The 26445-nt window shown below is 32.7% G+C and overlaps 1 protein-coding gene across 1 annotated transcript in view; it reads right to left on the reverse strand.

The window, feature by feature from the left end:
- Nucleotides 1-16911, reverse strand: part of LOC148629632 (uncharacterized) — a 36583-nt gene extending 19672 nt beyond the window's left edge. Inside the window, exon 1 of the mRNA XM_088554493.1 lies at nt 16553-16911. The gene's annotated coding sequence lies outside the window, so the exon portion shown is untranslated. The remainder of the gene's footprint in view (nt 1-16552) is intronic.
- Between the last annotated feature and the right edge of the window lie 9534 nt (nt 16912-26445).

Consider the following 26445-nt stretch of genomic DNA (forward strand, 5'->3'; position numbering starts at 1 on the left):
TTCTTCAAAGGGAACGTTAGTGGGATATTTATGCAATACAAAATAATATCCCTCTAGTCAATTTTTGTAGGGTATGCTAACGATGTCGCGAGCTGGTCATAAACATACCGATTTTCTTTGAACTTTTACAAAATCATTATCAAATCAATTCATAATCCTAAAATTTTGTAAAAATGACCTTGGCAAATTTCCCTTTTAGTAAATGTCTATTCTGTTAACTTTCAAACAAGAATATTCACTTCGAACGACTCATTTTGCTTATCATTGTGTCGTAAGAACTAGTGCAACACCTACCGAGTAGTGTACAAATTAAGCTGAAAATATTAAAGATAATTGACATAATAATGGGAAGGAAAATATTGATTATTACTTTGTAAGTGAACTAAGTTGAATTACAGTATTGCTAAGCTTCCAATCCCACTCAGCACTAAACCCCGTCCCTATATGTAGATAAATTCGCAGTCTTAATGGTTGTTCTCACGTCTGTGAATGTTTTCCTATTCGTAATAGCAAATGTAATTTATGGAGTGAATCGATGCTGATTTCCACGCCTTAAACATTCCAAGCAATAGTGTCAAATACAAATCTTTCGACAGAACAAAGTTTTTTATCCTTCAAATTGTCTATTATTGTTTTGTATAAGGGCATTTGTTTATCTGTGGAGCGACTTCCATGTGGCGAGATCAACTTAGAAGTTGGTCTCCGAATTAGTTGCCAACATGGTGGAGTGTGCAATAAAACAGCATTCAAATTACATGTATGTGTTAAAGCGTACCTTACTCGTTTATGACATGTATTTAAAGCGTATTAATATATTCTTCCAGACTATTAAGATTTAGATTCATACATACGGATGTAGTCTCGTTTTTTATTCATAAACAACATTTTAACATGTCTTCACACAAATTTCAAATCAAATGAAAGAAAGCACACACAGGAAATATTTAAAATTGTTAGACAAGAAACTGTGGGTTTTGATAGTGACCATGTGGATGAGGATGCAGGATATTCACAATATAAAACGATGTTGTCCACGGTATGTTTCACTTTACCCCTGGGTCTTTTTTTATTCTTTTGGCAATGTTTGTCTATAATTCGCGTCCATATGGCATTTTTTAATTTTGTATAGAAAGCTAACAAGCACGAGGCATTTATAAAAAAAAACGATTCGAAGTCGTTATCATACATGTATAAGTTTGGGGTGACTTAGTATCTCCTGTGGTATATATTTACATACATATATGTTAATCTATAGGCGTTCAATTTATGTTTCACGAGGAAAACCTTGAGCAGTTAATGTTTTATGATGATCTATGTTATATTGCATAATAACAGCATTTTGATCATCAATATAAAATTCATAGCTCTATTAGAATGTTTGTATTCGGTCTTAATAAGTGACGTACGCGGTTTCCTTACGCAATGTATAGAACATTATCACAGAGTTTTATCGGCTGGGTCATCAACTCTTCTGATAGTCTAAGAACAGCTCTCTCTCTAAAGGACATGCATCACTGAAATATGCTTATCAAGAACGAAAAGTTTGTAATACTCTATTATTATATTCATTTTTATCATGGTAAATGTGTAATAAATAAAATTATCTGCTCAATATATAAGTTACATATTAAACCAAATTAAGAACCACGTGGGGTATTTTGTTTCCCACGATTCCTAGAAATGGTTATATTTTGTGTTTTAATGGTATATTTCAGCCTTTTCATAAGATTCCGTAGACTTCGATACAATTATCTCCTTAAAAGTACAGCTCTAACTTATATTGTTACTTATAGCCTTGATCGTCGCTGCTGTTGTCTTTTCAGTTAGGAGAGTTGGGATTCTTCCCGATCTACAAAGACGTTTTATTTTAAACTGTTCGTCGTCAAAACGTCTATTATTGAGTGCGCAGTTAAATTGTGAATACTATAAAATTTTGTCCATTCGTCTGGTAAATAATACTAGACAACCAAGTAAAAAAACATCTGAAACATATCATATATAACGATAAAGAGGTAAAAAAAAACGAACAAAAGTTGAAGAACAAATTGAGTCAACTGCTTTAATCGTATAATACTATTGAAATCATACAGACTTAAATGTCTTTATATTCCATTGATTCACTGCTTACTTAAGAATAATAGAATATCCCTCTTCTCCAACTATTATGTGTGTACTCTAAACTGAATTAACACGGAAACGCATCCATTATACAACAGTCCATCATTATAGTATTCCAGTCGTCCAGTTTGAACATGGAGCATCCAGTGATAGTATATAAACAAGTCATGCGGTAGGTTTAGGAATGCCATTTTGTCTATTAATACGCTACACTCGTAGTAAGAGTAATTGACTGTCTATGAAATGAACTAGATTACATTTAATTCCGTGTTAAAAATTCGCGTGACTGTCTTGTTCGATATAAAACCCAAAACATGGAAGAAATATCACTAAAACGTTTTAAATATCTGTCCAATTACAGATTTTTGTAACAAGAACGACAAAACAGACCACCACGAAGAGATAATGGTAGGTAGATAATTGTATGACTTGTGTTTCAGATTCTATCATTTTTACAATAAAAAGTGCATCTTAGACTCGGGTTTAAAATGATCATGTGTAATAATTGAATGAACAGGTATTTGCCATACATGCGAAACTGATATCTTCTTGATATGACTGAAAACCTATATCAAAATACACTCAAACTGATAAATGTTTTTGTATTGTAGATCTGTCCGTTATGACCGAATACTAATTGAAAAAAAAGATAGAAAATATTTTCTGTTGTGTTTCGAGACATCACACATTCAGCTAACAAACAATGAAATTTTAGGTTAATACAGCGAATACTATGTGAGTTCTATCAGATATTCACAATTAAATCGACACTTAAAAAATGTTAACCGTTCGTTTATTATAATATTTGACCACTTATATTGTAGAATACCACGATACTACCATGTTAACATGTGTTATATCCCAAGGTACAACTTCATCTGTCTGTTATCAATATGGCTGATAAGTGGTTGTCTTGTATCTTTTATGTCAAACTGTTCATTTAAGGTTAATATGTCTTTCTCAGATATCTCGGTATACGGAAAATGAATTGGGATTTCCTCGTATTTTGATTTGAAGCTTGTTGTAAATTGACATTCTAACTGTGTCCCAATTTTGCTGTGTCAAAATTAAGGTGTTAATTATGTCGGGGTCATTGTCTTATGAAATTTCGTACCTTTTATAATAAAGTCCCAATCACATCATTCCCATCTACATATACGATATCAACGGATTACAGAGAAGTAGTTTCAGTTTACCTTTAAAACAAATCAATTAACTCCAGGCATTCATGTAGCAGCAATATATTCATCGTAGATTCTAACGGGAACAATCTTTGCATCAACATGTTATAGATATATATGCATGAATGCAAGGTCGTAGAATTTTAATATTGTTTTGTTTGTTACATTGTTCTAAGAAGCGTGTGAGAAAAAAATAAATGAGTCATGCATGCATTGAATTAGCACCATCGGGCCATCCAATTCATTGAACCATAAATACTTTTATACTTGGCCCATCAAAAGAACATTGATATGATATAATAGTCCTATGAAGTCCAGATCTACAATAGTATTTTTGATACCCAATAACATTGCACAGAACTTGTTACAAAGAAATGCTTTTTAACTCTTTGTTTTCGATATAGCCTTACACTTATAATATGTGTTTCTCTTCTCATTGTCATAGTTTGTCTTCGTTTCCACTCATTACATGAGAAACTCAGCCAATGTACGATTTCAGGGCTAATAGTGTTCAGTGGATTCAGAGTTACACTCAATCAGGGCTGAAAGTGTTAGCTGGAATCAGAGTTACACTCAATCAGGGCTGAAAGTGTTAGCTGGAATCAGAGTTACACTCAATCAGGACTGAAAGTGTTTGTTGGAATCAAAGTTACTTTCGATCAGGGCTGAAAGTGTTTGCTTGAACCAGAGTGGCTGTTTCTGTGTTTTATTTCTATTGTTGTGGGCATTCGGCAAAGTGTTCTCGACTCAGCCTTTTAAGGTTTTGTTGCTTTGATACAGATAAATTTGTGGTCTAATTTTGAATCCGGGATGATTATAAATTTGATATATTCCAATTGTTTCGTGTAATGTACTTGAAAAATAAAACAAAGAATACTCTGGGAATTTCACATTTAACTGAAATGGGTGGTTTCGTATTAAACCATGCACCTGGAAAAAATTTGCCATTTACAACGGAGCGAGTTTTACAAACCACTTTGGTATCTTAAAGCATGGGAATAATAGATATTGGCTGACCTGAGAGATTCCGAGGGATTTTAATATTGTACCTCCCAGTTAGAATGCCATAATCACAGATAAAGAGACTATAGCTCTAAGTATATCACTTCAATTTACCTACTGTTGATAGTACAAACGTGCACAATTTCTGTAATTTTATGTCATAATATTGTGTGATGACTGGAATGTTTTGATGGGACACCGAATTAATTTACATTTTATCTATTTAAGGTATCCCAAGTGCAAAGTTTTTGACTATTCCAGAAGCTTTTAAAATGGGACGTTGAAATACGGTTTTATTTGAAAACACTTTTATTGTGATGTTGGAAACAGGTACTTTACACCATCTCTAGTCATATACATAATTTGACCTGGAGTGATAGATCTAGAAATTCTGTAAAAAGTTTTAGTATACTGCAGGTAGATAGTATATACTTTTGTTTTCGTTCTATCTGGAACCTTTTAACATTCTGATCTCCGATGAACATATTGCACCGTTACCGACACTTCCACCAACTTCTACACATTAGAATTAATCCTTAATTGGAGCTTTGCGGCAATAGCTTGCTACACTGCAGTTAAAAGGTTGTAGGCATCTTTTCTGCATACAATCTTACCACAAAGACAAGGAAACTTTATTATAAAAAATGTGTATATTTGAATAGGACTTTTTTCAAACATTTTTAAGACATTTCAAAGGCCTTAATTTTGATAATATCTAATCTTCCAGAACATTGCTGTTGTGTGTGTGTGTGTGCTTTTTATTTTGTTTTTTTTGTTTTGTTTTTGTTTTTGTTTTTGTTTTTGTTTTTTGTTTTTTGTAGTTTCTAACAACCAAGTTGATCTGATAGAAAGTCCATCCCCGATTCCGTTTATGGAAGTATGAAAACGGTCAATTTATGAAATTAATTTACAAATTACTTTTCCCATTCATCTTTATTACTTAAAGATGTCGCCTTTCTGGCTAGACGTTCAGACTAACACATTTTATTTCAAAAGAACGCCGAAAAAATCAAGCCGCTTTCTCTCTCATGAATTTGTCTTTCATTTAAAAAAATACTGAGAATTTCTAGGTGTGATTTTCATTGCGTAAAGTTACATTATCAGGAATAAAACTATTAATCGCCGTAATTCGTTCACTATTTGGTCTGAAATGCGGAACAAAAATTACTATTTTCTTTGGCAAGGTCATATAATTAAACCTCACGTCGGTAAGGTTACACGTAGTGCCCTAATGAGGAATTTTTATAGTCGATTATGTGCACGGTATCCGTAGCAATTCGTACACATTTGTAAATCTCTGAAATGACAGAATGACAGTTTTTGCTTTAAGTGTGGACAGAGATTAACTAGTCTTTACTTTGTGATAATTTTCAAACTTTTCTTACATACAAAACTACTTACGCGTTCACCTCTACCAAAGCTAAAATGTAAAAGTACATTGAACTTATCTAAAATTTAGATTTGGTAAAAACATGAAGAATATGGATTTTACCATCTGATACAGCCTAGGTAATACGTAATGTTGTATCATCAATGTACATGTATAATGTAACACTACTTTGATGAATAAACAAGTACTATCTTTAAAAAAAGATAGCCGACGCAGTAAAATTTGTTCTTTTTACTTATAATTTTCATAAGGAAATAACGCATGGCACGCAATTTCAATTTCCTTTTTCGAACCCCACTAAGTCATAAGTATTTGGCCAATCTGGAAACATAATTTTGATCAGGTGACTCGCGTTTCCATGGAAGAGCTTCTTTAAGGTCAAAGGGTAAAAAGCGAAACTATACCGACTGCGTCGGAAAAAGAATGCAAGAAATTCCCGTGTAATTGACGTGTGACGTATAGGCATACCCAATCTCATTATTTACTCATTGTTTGCAAATCAATTGTCTTGCTTTTTTTTGCGAGTATGTTGATTCAGATAAATTTATTACGCACAATTACGTGTGAAAACACATTGATGTGTTCCAAAGTTTGGATCTGGTTCAGGAGACTTTGTTTATAAGTATTAATCTATTTAATGATCAATTCCATGACTGACGTTTAATCAAACAAACAACTGTCAAATTAGAAAATATGTAGATAAAGAGGACCTAAGTGCGCAAAGCCATGTTGATTTTTAACTCTAGAGTAAATTTTTATGAATTCGTTTTCGAAACTCATGCTGAGAAAATAGAAATTAGTGTGAAATAAGTCTTAAATCTTTGCAGTGATGTACTTGGTTTAGACATATAATCAATTAATTCAATGATAAGTGAATTACATAGTGTATTTCGTTTTGCTCGATTATCAGTTTTCCTTATAAGATTTTCAGCCATGATCACACTTTGACAGAGATATAAATTAAATTCAGCTTATTAAGTTCTCATTGACCAACAGCTTTATATATATTATGGTTAATTAATTACATTGATTTGTATAACTTTGATAGATAACAGTGCTTCGTAAGCCTTTGAAGACTGGCCGATGGTTTTGTTTATTATTTAGATTTGTATGATGACTTGTTATCTTGGGTTGCACTTAAAAAATAAACTATATATATTTATTTAGTTGACCTCCCTTTTAATAAAAAATAAAATATACACTGTCAGAAAAAAACATTCAAAGGACCCGATTTCTTATATCGAAGTGGTGCATACGCAGTTGTAACAGCCCAACATGGAGCGTTTGTGTGTGATCTCTTGTGTACGTATGACTTATTTCAAGCTCTGAAAAATGCGGTTAATTTATTTATTACCTAAGACCGTCATGGCCTTATTATAAACACACGATTCCATGCATTGGTGGAGACTTCAACCTCCGACTGCCGATGATTTCCTGTAGCTAACCTCAACACAAATTAGGATTTTAATTACGTAGCCCTTTCATCTTTTCAGGAAAATAAACAAAATATGCGTAATACATGTACTTACGTACCTTGTGGTATACATTAAATAAGTTAAATTTCAATTAGAGATTGTTGACTAACCTTTTATTAGTGACAAACATTTGATAAAACAATGAAAGTATTTCTACTATCTCAGGCATCTCAGAATATAGAGATGTGTCACTGAATTTAATTATCATAATTTGGAGAAAGATGTCCTCGTTGGTGTATTTTAAAAGAGATTCTATGTTCCCTTGTGCATATTGGGAAATTCCCAGTCATTCAATAAATGAGAAAGGTTAAGTTGTACTGTAGTAAATCTGGTAATGAATGAACTTAGTTATTAAAGTAACTTTTAACTTGCATCGTGTTTACTTTTGCAGATGTTCTATTTTTCCTTCAATTTTGCAAGTGCATTTATAGATGAAGTAGACATAACTGGTGAACCCATGGGACAGTATCCTAGACACTGCACTCCCCAAACTGCCAAGACTTCCTTGTAATTATTGTTAACTTTTTCCTGAGTAATAATTTTACGTCACGACATTGACTTACATCTCTGAATCATAGAAAGTATTATACAGCTAACTGTCTCTTACTACCAGGATAAAGAGTATTTAGGGAATGACCTTGTCTATATCAACTGGAGGGATAGTATACAGAAATACAGGTCGTGCATGCACATTAATGTGATGGGGCTCAACAGATAAATGAACTTGAGTTTTTCCTGTAAGTGGCGAAAATTGATAAGGACATACAGAAGCAATAGTCGTTTGTCTAAACTAATTGTATTTTAATTTTAGGTTGAACGTTTTAACTGTACATGCGAAATGATGCAAACTTTCATGTCTAGTTCCGTTATCTGTTTTTTAAATTATGTTTTTTCAACTTCAAATAACCACGTGGATGTCTTTTTTTCAAATCTATTTCAGTTAGGACATACAAAGCAATGCCTCGACAGCGAGAGATTTTTATAAGTAGGAAATGACATTGCAGAGACGTCAATGATATAATAGAACTGAATATTTAATTTTATATCTTTAAAAAATATAAATTATACGGATAATATAAATTATACTAATATATATTATACCGAAAAACACAAGTACACACATACTCGTGTTAGGAATAAAAGCCTATTTATTCGGAGTTTCATCAACCCAGCAACCGATCAGGAATTATATAAATGAACATACTTAAATTCAAATGGAATTGACATATACTACATTTTGAATTGAAACCATTAGTAGATTGTTATGACTAAAATACACTGTTTTACATGCAGTGTTTGTTTCGGTGCAAAACAGTTGTTTTGAAGAGCACACGTATTGTCCAAAAGAGTAAACTTTTGTTTCATGGCTTTGACAAATCGTGTGAAGAGCAGACATGTTCTTTTAGTCTAAAACCTTCATTTCATTAGTTCTTATTTATCATGAGTATGATCTCCTCACAAGACGTTCAATATCTGACGTCATTTTTGTGCTTCAAACATATCTCCTGCAACGCTTTAGACTGCCGTTGTATTGGGTAAAAGTATATTTACCACTCATCTCTTGCTTTTCATCTTCTTGTATTTGAGTGTAACGACAAAAGCTTAAGCACGGCTCTACTATTTAGACACCTGTTAACATTTATTTTCGACATAATGTTTTTGAAAATACTTAAAATTTTCTCGCAAATCATGAAAATCATTCTTTAAGTTAATCTACCTATGACAGTTGAAAAGAAACCCAAGAATTTTTTGCCTGTAAGTGTTGAAATATGTTAACCTAGGTTTCGTCCTTATAGAGTCTATGTACACAATCAATCGGTGCTTTCATCTTCAAAAGAAATTTTTGGCATAACTTTTATATAAAGGAAAAAATCGAGACCTTGGACCAGCCAACATGATACAAAAAACCGTTGCAATATGTACGTAATCGGGCATATAGAGTACTCAAATATGAATTCACAAAGCTGCTCTCTAAAAGTAGGGGTTGAAAGTTTAATAAAGATCGACTGTTCAATGTAAATATAAGAACGATACAAATACGACAGTGGTATTTTATTTGGTTAAAATTTGAACATAAGCGTAAGCATTAATTAGCCGTGGTGATTGTTTGCACCACATAATGAAATTCCATACAATAAAACCATAAAGTTATATAATGATATTTTATACTTGAGACCTCTATTTACATATGTGCACGGATTAACTTCTCGAACCATCGATATGGATGGTCGTGAGATTTTGTGGAGTATATACTAAATCATCAACTACTAGTCAATGAAGAAATCGGGTAAGCATTGTGGACTTTACGATAAAATTGAAGGAAAAGACAGAAAAAAAAACAATTTGTGTCAAGGTAACCGGTGTAATAAATTACAGATAACTTTTATGTACGAATAAAATGTATGTTTTCAACAAGCCTACTTCTGAATTTGAAATGTATTGGAAATGCAAGAAAATTGCAATGATATTGTAATGTCGAAGATTACTTTAGCAACGGTAGTGGTGGGTCAAGAGAAAGATTCCAGGCTTCTATTTTTTAATTTTTATTGGAAGTTTATTTCCATTTCTGCTTTTGTGTCAGGATGTTATTTGCATGTAAGTACTTCAGTTAGCATTTTCAGTCATGTAAAAAAAAACTTTCAGACTGTCAAAAATTGTTGGAAAATGGAACATTTTAATTCCGCCACCCAACTCTTAGATAAAGCTAGAGGTTCAACGTTAACATGCAAGATCGCGTTTCACCGATAACACAGTCTGACAAAGAAAGCCTACGTAGAGGTCTAGTGTGAAGGGTGTTGTTGTACGAATGTCAGAGTAAAATACAAACAATTGTGATTCTCCTTGACGTTTGTGGCTGAATATTCAAATCTGCAAGTTAACTTTTAGTATATAGACAGATATAGCCGGATCCTCTGGTTACTACAACAAGCAGATTTAACTTGAAATTAAGACTAGGCTAATATGGTTGTCAAGTACAGTCATCAAAGAATTGAAAAGACTAAAATTATGTTGTTAGCACTTAACTTAGACATCAACTACCAAAATAGTCTGCATTCAGTTCGCACAGGTTTGGACCCAATAGCCTGTATATTTTAAGAGGGCATTTGGCGTCAGAGAGTCTTTTATTGTGACGAAATATCGGCTCTTTTCGCATTCTTGTCACTGATTTGAAAGACATATGCACTCCATAAATCTAACTCCAGACACAGTCCCTTAAACATACCGATAACATTCCCATAGTTTTAAAGAAGTTACCTTTAAATATATAATATACCGACTTCTGTAGTACTCACTGCAATATCTAAGCACTGTTTGGAAAACAACCGACATCAAAGTCAACATGACAAGTAGAATGTTTAACTGATTTCGACAAACAAACATTACCTTTTTATTTGATTAGTCAGTAAAAACGTTCAAAGTATAAGGTGACTGTGTCAATTCTAAACAAAACTTCAGAGGCCATAGTGATCTTACCAAAATCCAGAAAAGAACAAATTGATCTAACATAAGACTAAAATCGCGGTCAAGTATCCATAAATAGGATATCTTTATGCTATTAAATATATGGAATTTAAATTGCATTAATATTGGGTGCCAAGTAGAACGTTTGCTTCATTACATTCCTTTTACTGCAATGTAGCCTACTGACAGTATTTACTTTCGACCTAAAGCCATTTGTTTACTAGTTTAAGGAGAACATCAGTCATCAAAGTTTTATATCACATTCTGTTGACTTTAACATGATACGATTATTAAGTATGGTCAGTTCAGGACAGATTTCTATTGTGTTGGTGTGAACGACCGTTTAGATCGCTGTATAATTATATGTTTCCAGATGCATTGTATCGAAATTTTAAATCTCTCGCATGGTTCATACTGATGAATTTTCAATTAAAGTCATATTTCAACACTGATGAAAAATGAGCGATTTTGATAGCACACCCGCAGGGTATATAGAATTTGTTTACCATTGAATTTTATCGCTTTGGTATTTATTTCCATTTCAAGCAGTCACTTTTGTATGACCGGCAAAAGATATAAGAATTTGAATATCGTTCTCAAATTTATATGAATACTTGAGACACAAAATTCAAAGTTAAAACTCAAGTGCTGTGTATTTTTATATATATTTTGAAATATATTTTGTGTATTGACATTTTAAGAAAAAAGTTTTCAGTAAGCATGACTATTATTTGTACTGTAACTAGAACAAGGTGACTATACAATTAAACAATCGGCTTCTTCGTTCTGCAATTCAATCGAAGAAGTGATCGAACGGTGCTAAACGTTCAACATTTTTAAACAATGTCCAATGCCCTAATATAGATAACTAAAAATTGCCAAAAAGGAAGTTTTTCCAGTGTCCAATCAAAACAATTGTGTTTTTTAGTTTTATCTTGCATTAAACTTCAATATCATTGAATGCAACTTTCCCAGTTTAAAAAAAAACTATTAAATCAAAGACTATAATTACACTAGTTTTCTTTCAAATGTATCATGTGCTCATGTAAACTAAAATGGGAAGTTGATGGAAATTGTTTTAAATTATCCTTTCAGTACTTTATTTCTTCGTATTCGATGTAGAACTACAATGTAGGTTTGTCATATAATGACCTCACATTGTTTTCCGGCAAACGTTACTGAACATGTAGTTCGCTCAATGCTTTTAGAGGGTATGTAGAAATAATATAGTTAATCAATTATTTGTAATACCATTTAACTAGTAATTGTAATCCACCTCGTAACAAATAAATGTTAATTAATCAATCAAATGTAAAACAACGGAGGGGTTAATGTGTTACACCTTTGAGTAGGTTCCAATCTTGGTTGGTAGTGAAAATATTTTGTCAAATTGTTAGCATAGTGTTGAAAGTTAAGTGTTTAGACAAGTGGTGACAAACGTATCGATCAGTGTAAAATAACATATTTAAAAGCAAAACTGTCAAACGTTTTCAAATCTCAAGAAATGTAAAGTTGATGTTGTCCTTGAATAACAAATAAATGACAAATATTTTTACTCTAATTTTTTTCTTGTAATTTTACTATTGAAGCAAAAAACTCAAGGCTATAAAAGACTCATGATATAAAGAAGAAATATTTTAGTGAAATTTGAATTAAGCGTTCCAATAACTATTTCAAACTTCTAATAAGACGTCATTTTATTACTAGTATATTTTTTAGTGAAGTCGTAATTAGCTTATAATGTATGTTATTTCGCTAAACTGCAATCGATTAATGGAAGTCTATTAAAATCTACACAATGAACTATTCATTCTGATAATATACCGACCATACAAGAAAGTATCTAAACTTTTCATGGAATTCTGGCATACTTAGATGCAATCGTGTCAGAATGTGTAATGCCTTGTCTTTGCCATTGAAAAAGAATGCACTATCTCAAGAATGCAAGGTTAAATCATATGCATTAGTTACATAATCTGATCTCTAACAAACTAGATAATAAGCAGATGCTCGATGCATTCCATGGTTCAAAGGCCGCCCTTCGAATTGTTCAGGGTCACTGCTACCACACCCAAAGGCCTATTGTAGTGGAGGCCATTGATCGTGTCATCTTATTTGAATATATACCTCGTATAAATGCATCTGACAACTATGCATTCATATTGAAGCCATGTTTATACTAAAGGGTGGTGCTACTACCATACTCTCATATTAAATAGTTCTATCTCGTAATCATTAGATGTTATTACATACAATGGAACATGTGCGTTTAAAAGACATTTTCAAACCGGTAACGAGAGCTTACATGAAAGCATATAATTTTATGATGTGCACTTTTTTTTGGTGTAAATACAGTATTTACCCTAATCTATTATTTTAAGGCGTTAACCTGCTGTATACATATCTATTTATATATCTTTTAATCATGCAGCAAGTCTTTTCTCATTCATCTCAGGAATTTTAATAACCAAAATAGACAAAGATTGCCTGTGTGTAGTAATTTGTATGCCCAATTTTTCCCTCTGGTTCAAAGCAGTGGAAATAATTGTTCTCTGTCTGCTTTGCAAAAAAGCTTAAAAAGCTTGCTCATGCAGTCCAGAAAGGGTACAATGTTGAACTGTATACCGGCTCTGGTGGGTCAGGGGTTGGATAGGTGCCTACTAATTAAACAAGATGGCATACCTAAGCACTTTAAAACCATTAACTTTTTTTTAATATCATTTCATTTACTTGGGAGAGACGATTTTACTCAAAGTGACGGATATTGCCGAAGTTTGTCTTTATGCAAGAATCGTGGTAGTATCAGCCAAAGGTTAGATGTAATAAAGGCGATGAAGATCTACCATTAAGGCGAGAGAAAAAAAAAACTTTGAGATAGATACAAACAGAATACTAGCGCTTGTTCAAATGAGTAGTCATACAAAATTAACTGATTCGACGCAAACCATTTTTCTCTGATAGCGGAAAAAAATCTACTTAAACAACGATTCCCTTGAAACTATTGAAAGTGTGTTTATAAGAAACACAGAAACAAATTCTCCTAAAAGAAATCTAGTAAACGAACTACATAAAAATAATAACATTAAATATTGATAGTAAAATTAACAGTTTCGAATTATGTAAAGCTAAGATGACTTAGTGTGCGGTATTTTCGCACGTTACAGCTATCAGTTAATCTAAGGTTGAGGATATGTTTCGAGTATAATAAATACGTTTTATAAATTGTTTAAATACTTACGATCGATAGAAGGGTATCTGACGGTAAATACAAACCCTTTGTAATTTCTGTTGACAAAATGCACGGAATTTTAACGGCGTGAACAACTTAAATTGCAATTTCAACAAACTAATTGGCGCGAACAACGAAAGTATACAATCGAATGCACAAATCATCATTGCAGGACTAATATGAACAGTTTGTCTGTGTTAAATTTGCGCTTGTGTCTGGGGATATTTTGTACTGATTATATTTAATTTTTTGTTCCAACAGTGCGATCATTTTACGTATTAAATTTTGCGTAAAGCTAGAATATGTTATCGATCTAATTTATAGCCAAATCATGCTTCTCAATAGTCAGAATTAAATCAGAAACGGTCATTAAAATATTATAGGAAAATACACCTTTCTTTTTTGAAGTCAGTTATAAATTTAGTTTAAATATTTGAACTACATTTAAAATGGATCGCAATTGCACTCTAGATCTGCATTTAGAGCCGTAATGATATTAACTTTTTAATGTACATTCTAATAGCACCTTCTTACTTTTACTTGAGAACAATCATTGGTATTTAGACGAAGCAGAATGACTCGGGGGAATTATATTGAATTATAACTCTGAGACACCTGTATATATATTTTGGTGTCATACTATCTTATCGGGATACTTAAATGTAGCACAACTGGAAACAGATTTTAGTTTGAATCTGTGGTATACTATGACTAACCAATTATATAATGTCAATGCATCACATGTAGTCGGTAATGATCTTTCAATATTGGTCAGCTGAACCAATAAGTGGGATCTTGAAATGTTTGAAAACAAAAGTGTCCAAGTATTCTACCAAAAAAAAAAAACTAGCCATATTAAACCTATAGAAACAGAACGGAATGATCAACAAACGGGAAGTCCATCCAGCAATAAAATACAGAAGCCGTAGTCATTGAAAATAAAGATTAATGTTTCGCCTGACACGGACCATTTTCACATGAAATGTAACCCTGATGTATTAATACACATCGCATCCATTTGATTATTGCAACCCATACATTACTTCGGAAGGTATTTATCTTCTTTATTAAATAAAGACGCCCGAAATGAATATGAGAAAATTCACACCATAACTTGTTTAATTTTGTAATACCGTTATATCATTTTCTTTGTAAATCTTTCCAGGCCTCTTTGATGTTGGTTTTACATGATGGTACACGTATAGTGTAAACAAACCCTGGTAAATAAAGACGATGTCTTTTTGAACAAAAGTTATCCTACAGTTTTTACCTGCTATGTAATATATAATTCTTAGTGCAATCTATTTTGAAGACACCATTCTCAATCAGAATGCAATCAGTAATACTCAGAACATGGAGATCTTTAGTCGCTGATTTCATACTAAGCCTCTCGAATCACTTGAAAATGGTCCTTATAACAAGATGATATAATTACAAGTCGTCGAGAACTACCGTCTGACCGATGGTATGTACTAGTAGGCATATGTAATTTCTTTTAAAGTTTTTAAAACGATGTCTGGTTTCAAATGCACCAATTCAAAATTTCCTTTTAAATTTCTGGTGATAATTTTTTCTTGTGTTTTTTTTTTTCAGTTTTTTGGTTTGAAATTAATACCATTTGAAATATTAATTTGTACTGCCTTCACCTCGATCAATTCTATTTTTCAAGACCTATTTTTTTCTATAAATATTTTCCACATTAAGTTCATTATCAAAAGATGTACCTTAGGTAAGTCATAAGTATACTTCAAAATCTTGTTAAAATCTACTTAAATTTGTTTAAAAAGTCAGACGCCGCTTCGTGCTTTAACTCTTGATTAATAAAATCTTTAAGCGACGGATTGTATTGTACTATGAACAGTGAAGTTTCTAAATGCTACAAGTATCATCGTATCACTAAGTATAAGAACTATTGTGTTTGCTTTCAATTAATTTTAATACCAAAACCTTTTAATTTAAATGTATTTTCCAATATTATTGGTTAATTGACATTTATGGATGTATATGCATGCTTATTCTCCTCGTATGGGGATATGAATGCTCCTGAGTGTGGAAAAGCCAAGTAGTATACACAGAAAAATATCCTGATTTAGATTATTAAGTTAAGACAGCCATATTTGTTTTGTCTCTATTCTTTCGAGTTAAGTGAAAGAGTTCATACTTTTAGAGAGATATTTACATTTCATTTAACATTAATAGTTAGCTAGATTTAGTGTAAAATCCTAAGATTGTATCGCACAGATTAAATCGCCAATGATACTATCAAATATTCGAACCAACCATGTGCATCTATTCGAAACTATTTTAAAGTAAAGTCGAGCATATGACAATATTTGCTCCTCTTCCAAATTCTACGAACGCCTCAGTGCTTAAACAAAAAGATACCATGCTTACTTTAAATAATTATTCTAACTTTTCATCTCTATATGGTACTTTATTTCTTTGCGGAATTATATTTATGGTTATGTGGCATTCACCTCACGAAACATAATGAGAATATGAAAAGAAAGATTTAAGTTGCAAAAATATTATGTCATGAGGACCAGTCTTGATATGATTAAATTCCTGCATAAATTACAGCAAGATTTCTTTTTGCGATATGCAACATAAAATAGGCATATTTTGTAAGTAAAAGGCTTGTCCATATATAGCTATCGATCAAGAGGAACACATGAGAAGAAAATGTGAAAATTACCTTTAAAACCTGTTTAAAATCTTCAGATCTGTCTCTATATGCACTTAAGGTAGAAGTCTGTGAACACATGGAGTGCATATGTATTCCAATTAAGAAATTATATCCAATTAATTATAATTGCAATGTACGAAACACTGATAAATCCAGATATCATAACACTAACTTATCTCGCTGTTGACACAGCGGGGAAAAATTCGTTCCGTACTTTTACTTATATCCCTTTTATAAGTAGCATCCTTTTGACTTTCGACTTATTTTTTAGCCTTTTTACCTATCGTTAGTTAAACATTATAAGTTTTTGGATATTTAATTTTTTGAACAGGTGATCATAGCCTGTTTTCACTTTAGGCTACGTACCAATCGGTTGTATATTTTAGTTTGATTGGCAGGGCAAGCTACCTGTGACTCTGTGGTGAAATTTGTCTGTTCATGTGACTATATACACCCTTAACTGTAAATTTGATAAGATGCTTTTACCATATTTATACTGTGCTATGAATGTGCGCATTTTAAGGATTTTTGAAATTCCTTCTATTTTTATGCAAAAGTTCTGATGACGTATAAACGATGGCACGATTATCGAAAACCGGAAGTGATACATTCTACATCTATGTAGATGGAATCTCGGCTTGCCTCTGCAAGCTCTCGGTATAATAGTATTTATGATAAGAAATATGTTATTAAACGTTATAGCACCTTTGCCAATATTTCATAAAACATTGTCGTAAAAATGTGAAAGTGTGTTATATCATTAATATTTTAGCAGACTGGTTTCCACCAGAAAAAAAGACAATAATTCCGAGAATATTTCTTCGTCCTGTTTACGTTTCAATCCGACAATGAGGATTCAGCACATAAGTCTATTTTCATTCATGAGAATAGAACTTTGAAATATGGTAGCGGGCGGAATCTCCAGAATATATATTTCATTTTAATAATAGATAATTCATTTGTCATAAAAGTAATTAGTGATTAAAGGTCTCGACACACTTTTTACCACATATGTTATTGGTTAGCAGTACATTTTAGCCTAATGACTGACTTTCTTGAGAAATTTCTGGGCAAAGGCCAGGGTCACAACACACATACTTGACATTTGCTTAAGTCCTAGTCAGTCTTTAACTTAATCCCATGAGACGATTTGTCGTATTCGCTCCCGTCCGGAATAAGTCATAGTTTATTTAGTTGAAACACGAACGGTTAGCTTACTAATTCTTATCAAAGTGCTGCACATTTTTGCGATATTAAGAGATTACGATATTATGGTTTTATAAACAGAGAGAAATTTATTTCATATTAATGCAGAATACATACCGATTTGTGTATCTTGACACTAGATCAAAAGATATGGTTGTCAAGACTTTTATATGGAATTTTTCCTTAGACCCTTGTATACATGCATTTTAAATTTCTGGCGTGAGAGTCAATTTTTTCCGTCGATGCACTCCGCCTTATCTACTTGGAATACCTGAGGAATTCGCTTGGTGATAATATTACTGGTATACATTGCAATGTGTGTACATAATAGTTAGATTGGGTGTAATATATTACTTATATTAATTCCGCTCTAGTGATATATGCCTTGTATAGGTGCGAACGCGTTATTTAGTAGATTACCATTACTTATAAATGTAGACTCCGAGATAAAATCCGTTTACTTCAAGTTAGCAAACCTTCTATAAGTCATAACACTAAGATAAATTTAAGGTAATAAGAATCAAACAAGACCATTAACAATATAAAGTTTTCGTCACTCGAATAAATCATTCGTATAAATATTTTTCAATGAATTCTCATAAATCATTTATAAAGAGAGTTATATCAAATGAAGTTCAACAAACATTAAACGTACTATCATCTTTACTATCTTTTAATAAGTTTTATTCCTTTAAAGAGATATTTTCTTGGAACATGATTGCAAGTTTTATTGGTTTTCCTATACAAGCTATGCATTGGAATAAAGACGCTAACGATAACAGAATGAAGTAGCAACATCATCTCTAAGAGTTGAATGGCTGAAACCAAATCAGAACATCAACTAGTTATACCCTACCACATAGTGAAAAATTATAATGTCTCGTAAAACAAACAGTCACCTAAATTACTTACATGGTACGCCCTATCTATATAAAACCACATACCAATTTTGAAATTAATCCATCTGTTGGGAGTTGAGAATATTGCGAATTCCATGCGACGGAATTCGGACGGACGGACAATGTGATTCCAGTATATTCCAATACTCCAAACTCATTGAGTGTGGAGATGAAATAAAAAGGATTACTTACATAACACATTGGTACTTAATTGATACATGACAGCCTGCTACTATTCTTCTTAATCTCGCGCGTTTATTTATGATATATTTTTTGTTGGTTACTTTTATGGTGAAAATGTGGGCATCTCATGAAAGCATGTACAGTAGCTGGCTAAGCTTTTAACAAACCAGGAGGCGTGTTTTATTGGTGCTGCAAGAAGTTCTGCAACCACGTTTATCAATTAATAAACAAATAGCTTCGTATTTGTAATATATTTTCATAAATACCCTGCCTCGGTATTATAAATGACAGAAAAAAATCATGCAAACGGCTAGTTAGATTATTCTATAAATATCCCAAAACCTAAAAATATTTTAATCGGTCGGATTCTAAGCAAATAACACTTCCGAAATGTCAATAATTCGAGGAAGGTTTCATGCAGTATCTTTTAAAAGTCAAATCATTTAAAAAACCATCCTAGCGTTTCTATGTACTGTTAGGTTATCATCACACATGCTTTAAGCCTATAGAAACAAACCACCTTAAGTGTAATCCTCGTGTACATGTATTATCAACACCAGTATTTAAGAAAACTAAGTTAACTTAAGACGGTCGTTTGATTTTACCCTCGCCCATGTAACTGCATATCCGTTGTGTAAAACTTTGTGTTGCTTTTAACATTTTTACCTACGCCTTTCTGAGTGAATCATTTAAAGTCAAAATGTTTTAGAAGAAACAACAATAGAACATGACTGCTAAAACGTTGAAGTCTATGCGAGCTTTATGCGAGTTCTTACCGATACTTAGGTCATCTCCTTGGAATTTATTCATATTTAACATACCACCAGAAGTAAAAGAAATAATAAAAATTACCATTATATTTTAAGAAGCACATACTAATACTAAAACAACGCATTATTCCAATCAAGGGTTATCTTCATCATGACCCTGGGGGCCTTTGGTTGGAATAATGTGTTGTTGTAGTATATGCTTCTTAAAACTCTTAATAAATCTAATATAATGAAGATTTTTCAATTCTTTTTTTTTCATCTCCTGATTTTTGTACTTCTGGTAGGTTAAAGGGAAAAAGAGAAAGATTGATAAACGACAAACCTTGTAGGTTTATGACTGCCCATTCCTACTTGAAATCAGTTTCCTTTGTGATTCAGCAAGGGTTGTATGTTGTGAATATCCAAATTTATGTATACATTTATAAGAGATTTTTTATTGGTTCTTGGTTTATTTTTTCAAACAAAACAAAACAAAAAACCCATTCTGAATACCATTCCCGATAACACTCTCCTTATATGTATTTGGTATTATCATTGTGTCATGATAGGGACACTGCAAAGACATTAAACACGGAAAAATAACAAAGGGCTGTGGGAGCAATATCACTGAAAATAAACAGGACAGGAGGTTGCCCCATACAGAATTTCTCCTTCATTTATATCACATCGAGATTCGCCGTGGGCAATTAGCAGTATCTTTCTTTGTACTTGTATGTACTGTTGATATCTCAGTAAGTCGTCTCCATGCCTAAAATTAAATAAACTATAATGCAACGAAAGCCTATACTTAAATCAGATAATCCTACTGTCGTGGAGTTTTTAAAACTGTGGTCTTAAATCTACACATTTTGTGGAATGGCGCTTCCTTGCGGAACATTTTAAAATTAATGAACCCCACACAATATATACCCTGGGCTTCAATCGTATTAGGTCGATGACTTTGCAAATTGACCAAATTGAATTTCATACAAAACTTACATTTTTATCGTATAATGCCTCAAACGATACTAATTAACTTACATCTATCACTGATTCAACATTGATGAAGTACTAGTACACATAGAGTTATGATATAAGAGGTATCATTTACCATACTCTATTGCGAAGTGGTATGTATGAGACTACGTATAATATACAAATCAGAAAGGTGTCCGATAGTGGAATGCTAGACGTGAGTTGTGACAGACGGACGGACGTTCAAACCACCCACAGAAACTTGAATATTCCTAACGGTGTTGGTTTGCATGGCTAAGTTGTACCTGAAGTTATACAATATTACTTCTTGTAGTGTGTATGCTACAAATCACTGCTTGATTTTCATCATATTTTGCCATTTACGACCTAAGTTATTATCCAATTAACAGCATTATTTTTTTTTAATAAAGCAAATATTTTAACTTTTATTGAATTCAAACATGCAAATACTAGTTAAATAATGAAGTTATCGAAAAATCCGAGTATTTATAGCGTTACCTCAGGCTTTTTATAAAACACAAAACTTTACACAAAATCTAGAATATCTAGAGTAACATATCACTTAAAGCATTCCTCCTGCAGAACCAACTAACATCATTACAGCGCGTTAAACGGTTAACTTCATGGGTATAGTTGGTCTTGAAAGGAAATTAAAACATTCCATTAGTCAATGTGTAATTGAATCTATGTCTGATTTTTTTGTCAATTATCCACCCAGTTAACGATCATTCTATCAAGAACTCGTTGTAAGTTGAATTTACATGAAATGAACTGATTCAGAACATGTAATATGCACTAATGTGCAGGTGACTACTCGTAGAAAAAAATTAAAAGAAGACCTGTTCAGAATATAAACATTCTAATCATACTTTTAAACTGCGAACAGCTCTTGATTTTGGAAATTGGTTCGTTCAAAAGTAGAAACGTGTTAATAAATGCTTCGGAAATGTGATTTAACAGTTTCTTTACAGTTGTTCAGGCTAGATACTTCATTCAATTCCAATAATCTTCCTTCTACAAATGAACCATGTTCATACATTCCACGTGTAGGTTTTATTATCAGTCCTTCTATAAAAAAAGAGATGCAAAATGTATGAGAGTGTCCTTATCTGCGATTAAGGGACACATTTGTTTCGTTCTATCTGAAAAAAAAAATAAGTAAAAGTTCTTAATTAGTGTGTCAAGTAACTGCCTTTTTTAGAATAATCCCTCATGTTAGAATAGTACTATCGTTTGCAACAAAGGTGAAAAATATCAGACTAAAACTTCTAAATGGTAAACAACGCTTTGTGGGACATACACTGATAATAACGAATATACATTTATTTAACAAGCATGCCAAAGTAGCTGTCGAGTGTTTAGAGGTCTGACATGGAAGTAAAAATTCATGTCATCTTGGATTGCTATTTACCTATCAATCTCTTTGAACTTTTTTTACGTCTCTTTGTAGATGATACGTTTTCCTCCTCTAATCACTTGACATTGTAACCCGTAAGAGCGTGGTAATTGTGATCTAAACGGGTGGCGTTTCGCATGACGTTTAATACGTGTTACATAAGCCTTGATGTTTTTGATATCAACTGCAAAATGTTTATTCTGTAGTCTGAGACCATCAACTTTAAAATAGTTTCATAATATAGATAACACTTAATGTTGGATATTGTTTTCGTGTTATTTAATATTTGCAATAAATTAAAATTGTTGGAAGGATTTAAAGGTTTGTACAAATACGGTATGTCCTCTAGGCTACGATATGTCCTTACTAGGTATCGTGATACAGCAGATATTTTAATTGCATTGGGCTGAAAAAGATAATGACAATATAGATGGTCAAGTTTTGATGAAGCAGTTTTAACGACTATAAAAATATTTACTTCAATGAATATAATGATAGGGCAATTGTCTATTTGGCCCTGTTCTTTACTTTTTAATATAAGAAACCCCTCCAGTAATCTTTCAAGGTCTTGAAAATGGTGTTATATCTGACCAAAGGATAACCCGATTGTCTTTAATGTAACAATAATGATCTTTTAAGCTGATTATATAAAATCTTGTGGTCAGCCTTCTTGTGGCTTTAGAATACAAAAAACTCAACTACACTTTATAATGTCGAGCTTTTGATCCCTTTTGACATTTAAAATGTCATTCTTCTAGTCTTTGATACCGATTTTAAAGACTTCGACTTCCCCTTTGCAAGTTAAGGGGCTTCCTCGTATAATCTTGATAAATGAATGTGTCTGTGGCATTTTTTACAGTAATCTTTAACTCGTATATGGAGTACTTTTACTGATTAGAATGATCGAGGTCATTCTATAGTGAAAAGGACCGAAAGCAAATTAAAAGGGATTAAAAATTTCAAATACACGTCACCATACAAACCTGCAATGGAGATACCAATAGACTGTAGCTGAATATTAAATATATTGGGTAAGTTAATGAGTGTCATGGTAAGCAAAAATCGGAAACTGTCGTTATGTTTTATAGGCAAGGCAGGATGCAGGAATTGAAAAACGGGACGTCACGCTGACTGATCAAAAAGGGGTCGCGCCATGCTCCAGTGGTTTCATTTCATTCCAGCCATTTATTACCCGATAAACGAACGAGCGCGCGTCCGGTGTCTGATAGGATAAACTTAGAAACATTTCTAGAAAGTTAGTAGTACCATGTCACAATGCTCCGAGCAATGGTCTATGAAATGGTAAACTATGAATTAAGTGATTTGCTTTAGCAAAAACCCATATTAACAGGGCGGAAACAATCGCGAAAGAATTGTTCTACGTTGAATTGTGAACCGGAAAATAGTCTGGCAGGCTCTTCCATTATGCTGGTTGGACGAGACAATTCTTACAGTTTTATAACGAATGACTTAACAATTTCTAAGAGTACTACATTGACGTTCAAGGTTAAAACTAACCCTACAGTGTCTTTCGTATCATTTGAAATGTATAAATCTTTACCGAATAGTCATTGAGATACTCTGCTGGGTTTAAATGTACTCCATGTTGCTTTAAATAATAACTAGGGACATGTCTCATAAAAAGTTCCGTAATTACCATATCAATACAAAACAAAATCGACGATGGCATGTATTGTACAGACAGTCAGACCGACAGCTCTTTATTAAAAGATCACATCTTATAAAGATATACGTGTACAGCAATATACATATTTGAATCGACACATTGGATTTTGGTTGAAGACATCGATATTTTAGATACTTGCATGTTATATGTTACTTTCTGATTGGAAAGAAAAACGAAAAGTAAAGAAGCCCTACTGCTCATATACAAACAATGATAAACATTATCAAAGTTAGATTTTATCTTAACTACTTGTCACAGAACGATGTAAACTTCTCCGCCTCAACCCACCTGAAAATTAAATAAAAAGGGTTCTTCAGATACATTAATATAGATATCTCACCACATCAGCGGGTACTTAACAAAGTTTGGAATTTGCTTATTCACTTAAAGTGGCTCACGGGTAGCGGTCAAGAGGGACTATCTAAAACCGCTGAGACTAAACATCAGTTATTATCATATTTACTTGAAACCTGTTTGAAGGACAAAGCTGGTAAAGGAATGTATGCTTCACTCGTATGTAAATGTTTGTTACCCTTCACAATGGCGATAGACAACTCAATACAAAATCTCGACATCCAGCTGCTGAAAGAATTTGATAAGTGGTTATTTAAAGTAGAGTGTATTACTATTTGTATGAGTAAACGTACGTCACTTAGTAAAACTCGTCCTTCAAATGACCAAAAAGTATGCAATGTCATTTTTCATCTAAATTTTGCAGGATTAGAGGCTTAGATAGAAACGCAAAAGTAAATACATTGAACATATCTGTGGTCTATATACATGAAGTCGAAACATTACCATATAGACCATGAAAATGATCTCTTGAATACCTTGCAAAAAACTCTCAACAAGTGATCAATAAGTGCTTAACATTATTTATATTTAGACTTAAAGACTTAATTTGTTCATTTATTCCTTATCCTTGCGTTACATAATCGAGAAGAAATGACTTACTGGTTAGTTTGGTTTGCATAAAAAAAGAAAAAAATTCCAGCGTTGCTCATTTCTTAAGAAAAATGAATCTGGTATAGTCTGGGCCAGTTTTCGGTAGACACTTTCCTTCTTTTAGAGTCCCACAACATGTAATTAAAATTGTTTTGTAACTTTGAGTATCATCGAATGTATTGAGCAAGCCGTAATATGATAGCCCTATCAGCATGTGTAGTTGTTATACTTTGAATACATTTTATATGTCTACAGTGTACTTTTATATCAAACGTGTTTTTAAAGGAAGGACTGAAACCATTCTTCAAACATCCATTGGATGTGTTTCCTGAAGTAGCCGAAGTTCTGTCAGATATTGCCTTTCTTTAAAGTGAGTTAAAATGAGAAGAACAAAACAGAACCAGGAATGGAAGAAATACAACAGACGTTGAAGAGAAGATATCTGTATACAAAATAGACCAAGAAAAAAAAAGACGAAAAATGATGAGAAATCTAGGGATAAAACAGAACCGGGAATACCAAACAGACAACAGGCGTCAAATGAGGAGAAATTTATGAACAAAACAGAACCAGCCACATCAAACAGACAACATACGTCAAATGAGGAGAAACCTGCGGACAAAACAGAATCAGGAACACCAAACAGAAAACAGATGTCAAATGAGGAGAAATCTATGAAAAAATATTACCAGCCACACCAAACAGACAACATACCTCAAATGAGAAATCTATGGAAATACAGAATTAGGAACACCAAACAAACAACAGACGTTAAATGAGGAAACATCTACGGACAAAACAGAACCGTAAACACCAAACAAACAACAAACGTCAAATAAGGAGAAACATATTAACAAAACAGAACCAGCCACACCGAACAGACCACAGATGTCAATGAGGAGAAACATATTAACAAAACAGAACCAGCCACACCGAACAGACCACAGATGTCAATGAGGAGAAATCTATGGACAAAACAGAATCAGGAACATCAACAAGACAATAAACGTCAAGTGAGAAGAAATCTATGAACAAAACAAAACCAGCCACACCAAACAAACCACAGACGTCAAATGATGAGAAATCTATAAACAAAATAGAGTAGGGTACAACAAACAGACAACGGACGTCAAATGAGTGGAAATCTAGAGACAAAACAGAACCAGCTAATCAAAACAACTTGGTATTTTTCAGCAATATTACACAAAGTTCAGTGCTCACCGACAATTTCATCTTTTAATTTAAACTTCCCGCTCAAATACAAATAAAAAAACATACGTAGATCACATGTACACGTATGATATTTAAGAGGTACATTTTGATCTCGTATGAAGATAGAATTAACGGTTCTACGGCACCGATCCGCAGCATAAGGTGGTGTATTAATATTATAATTATGCAAATCATATGCGAATGCATAGTACTGAAACAACGAGTGCAAGAAGTTGCCAACAATATTAGCGACTTAAAAAGACGTGTCAACTTAACCCTATAACCTTATTGCCAGTTTAAGGTATCAATTTACGTTATTCATCACCTTCATGGAATCTCGTCATAAATTTCATGTACCTTTGCCTTCAAGTTACTATTTCAAATATGATTCTTTTTTTTTAAATATAAAATCCAATATATAATTTATACACAGTTAAGGTCTTTGTTAGTTGGGTACTATTAAGTAGACCATCTTTCACAGAATATAATCGAAGTCTTTAATATAGTTAATCTGTTAATGAAAGGGTCATACGTCAAGATAAATCGTATATTCAACATTTCTATTACATACTTATCTCTTACAACCTAATGATTTTGTTTGGAATTCTGAATATGAAAGCCCTTGCTGA

This window comes from Perna viridis, chromosome 1 (genome assembly GCF_037379345.1).
Source record: "Perna viridis isolate PV_CMFRI_1.1 ecotype Kerala chromosome 1, ASM3737934v1, whole genome shotgun sequence".
Lineage (NCBI taxonomy): Eukaryota > Metazoa > Mollusca > Bivalvia > Mytilida > Mytilidae > Perna > Perna viridis.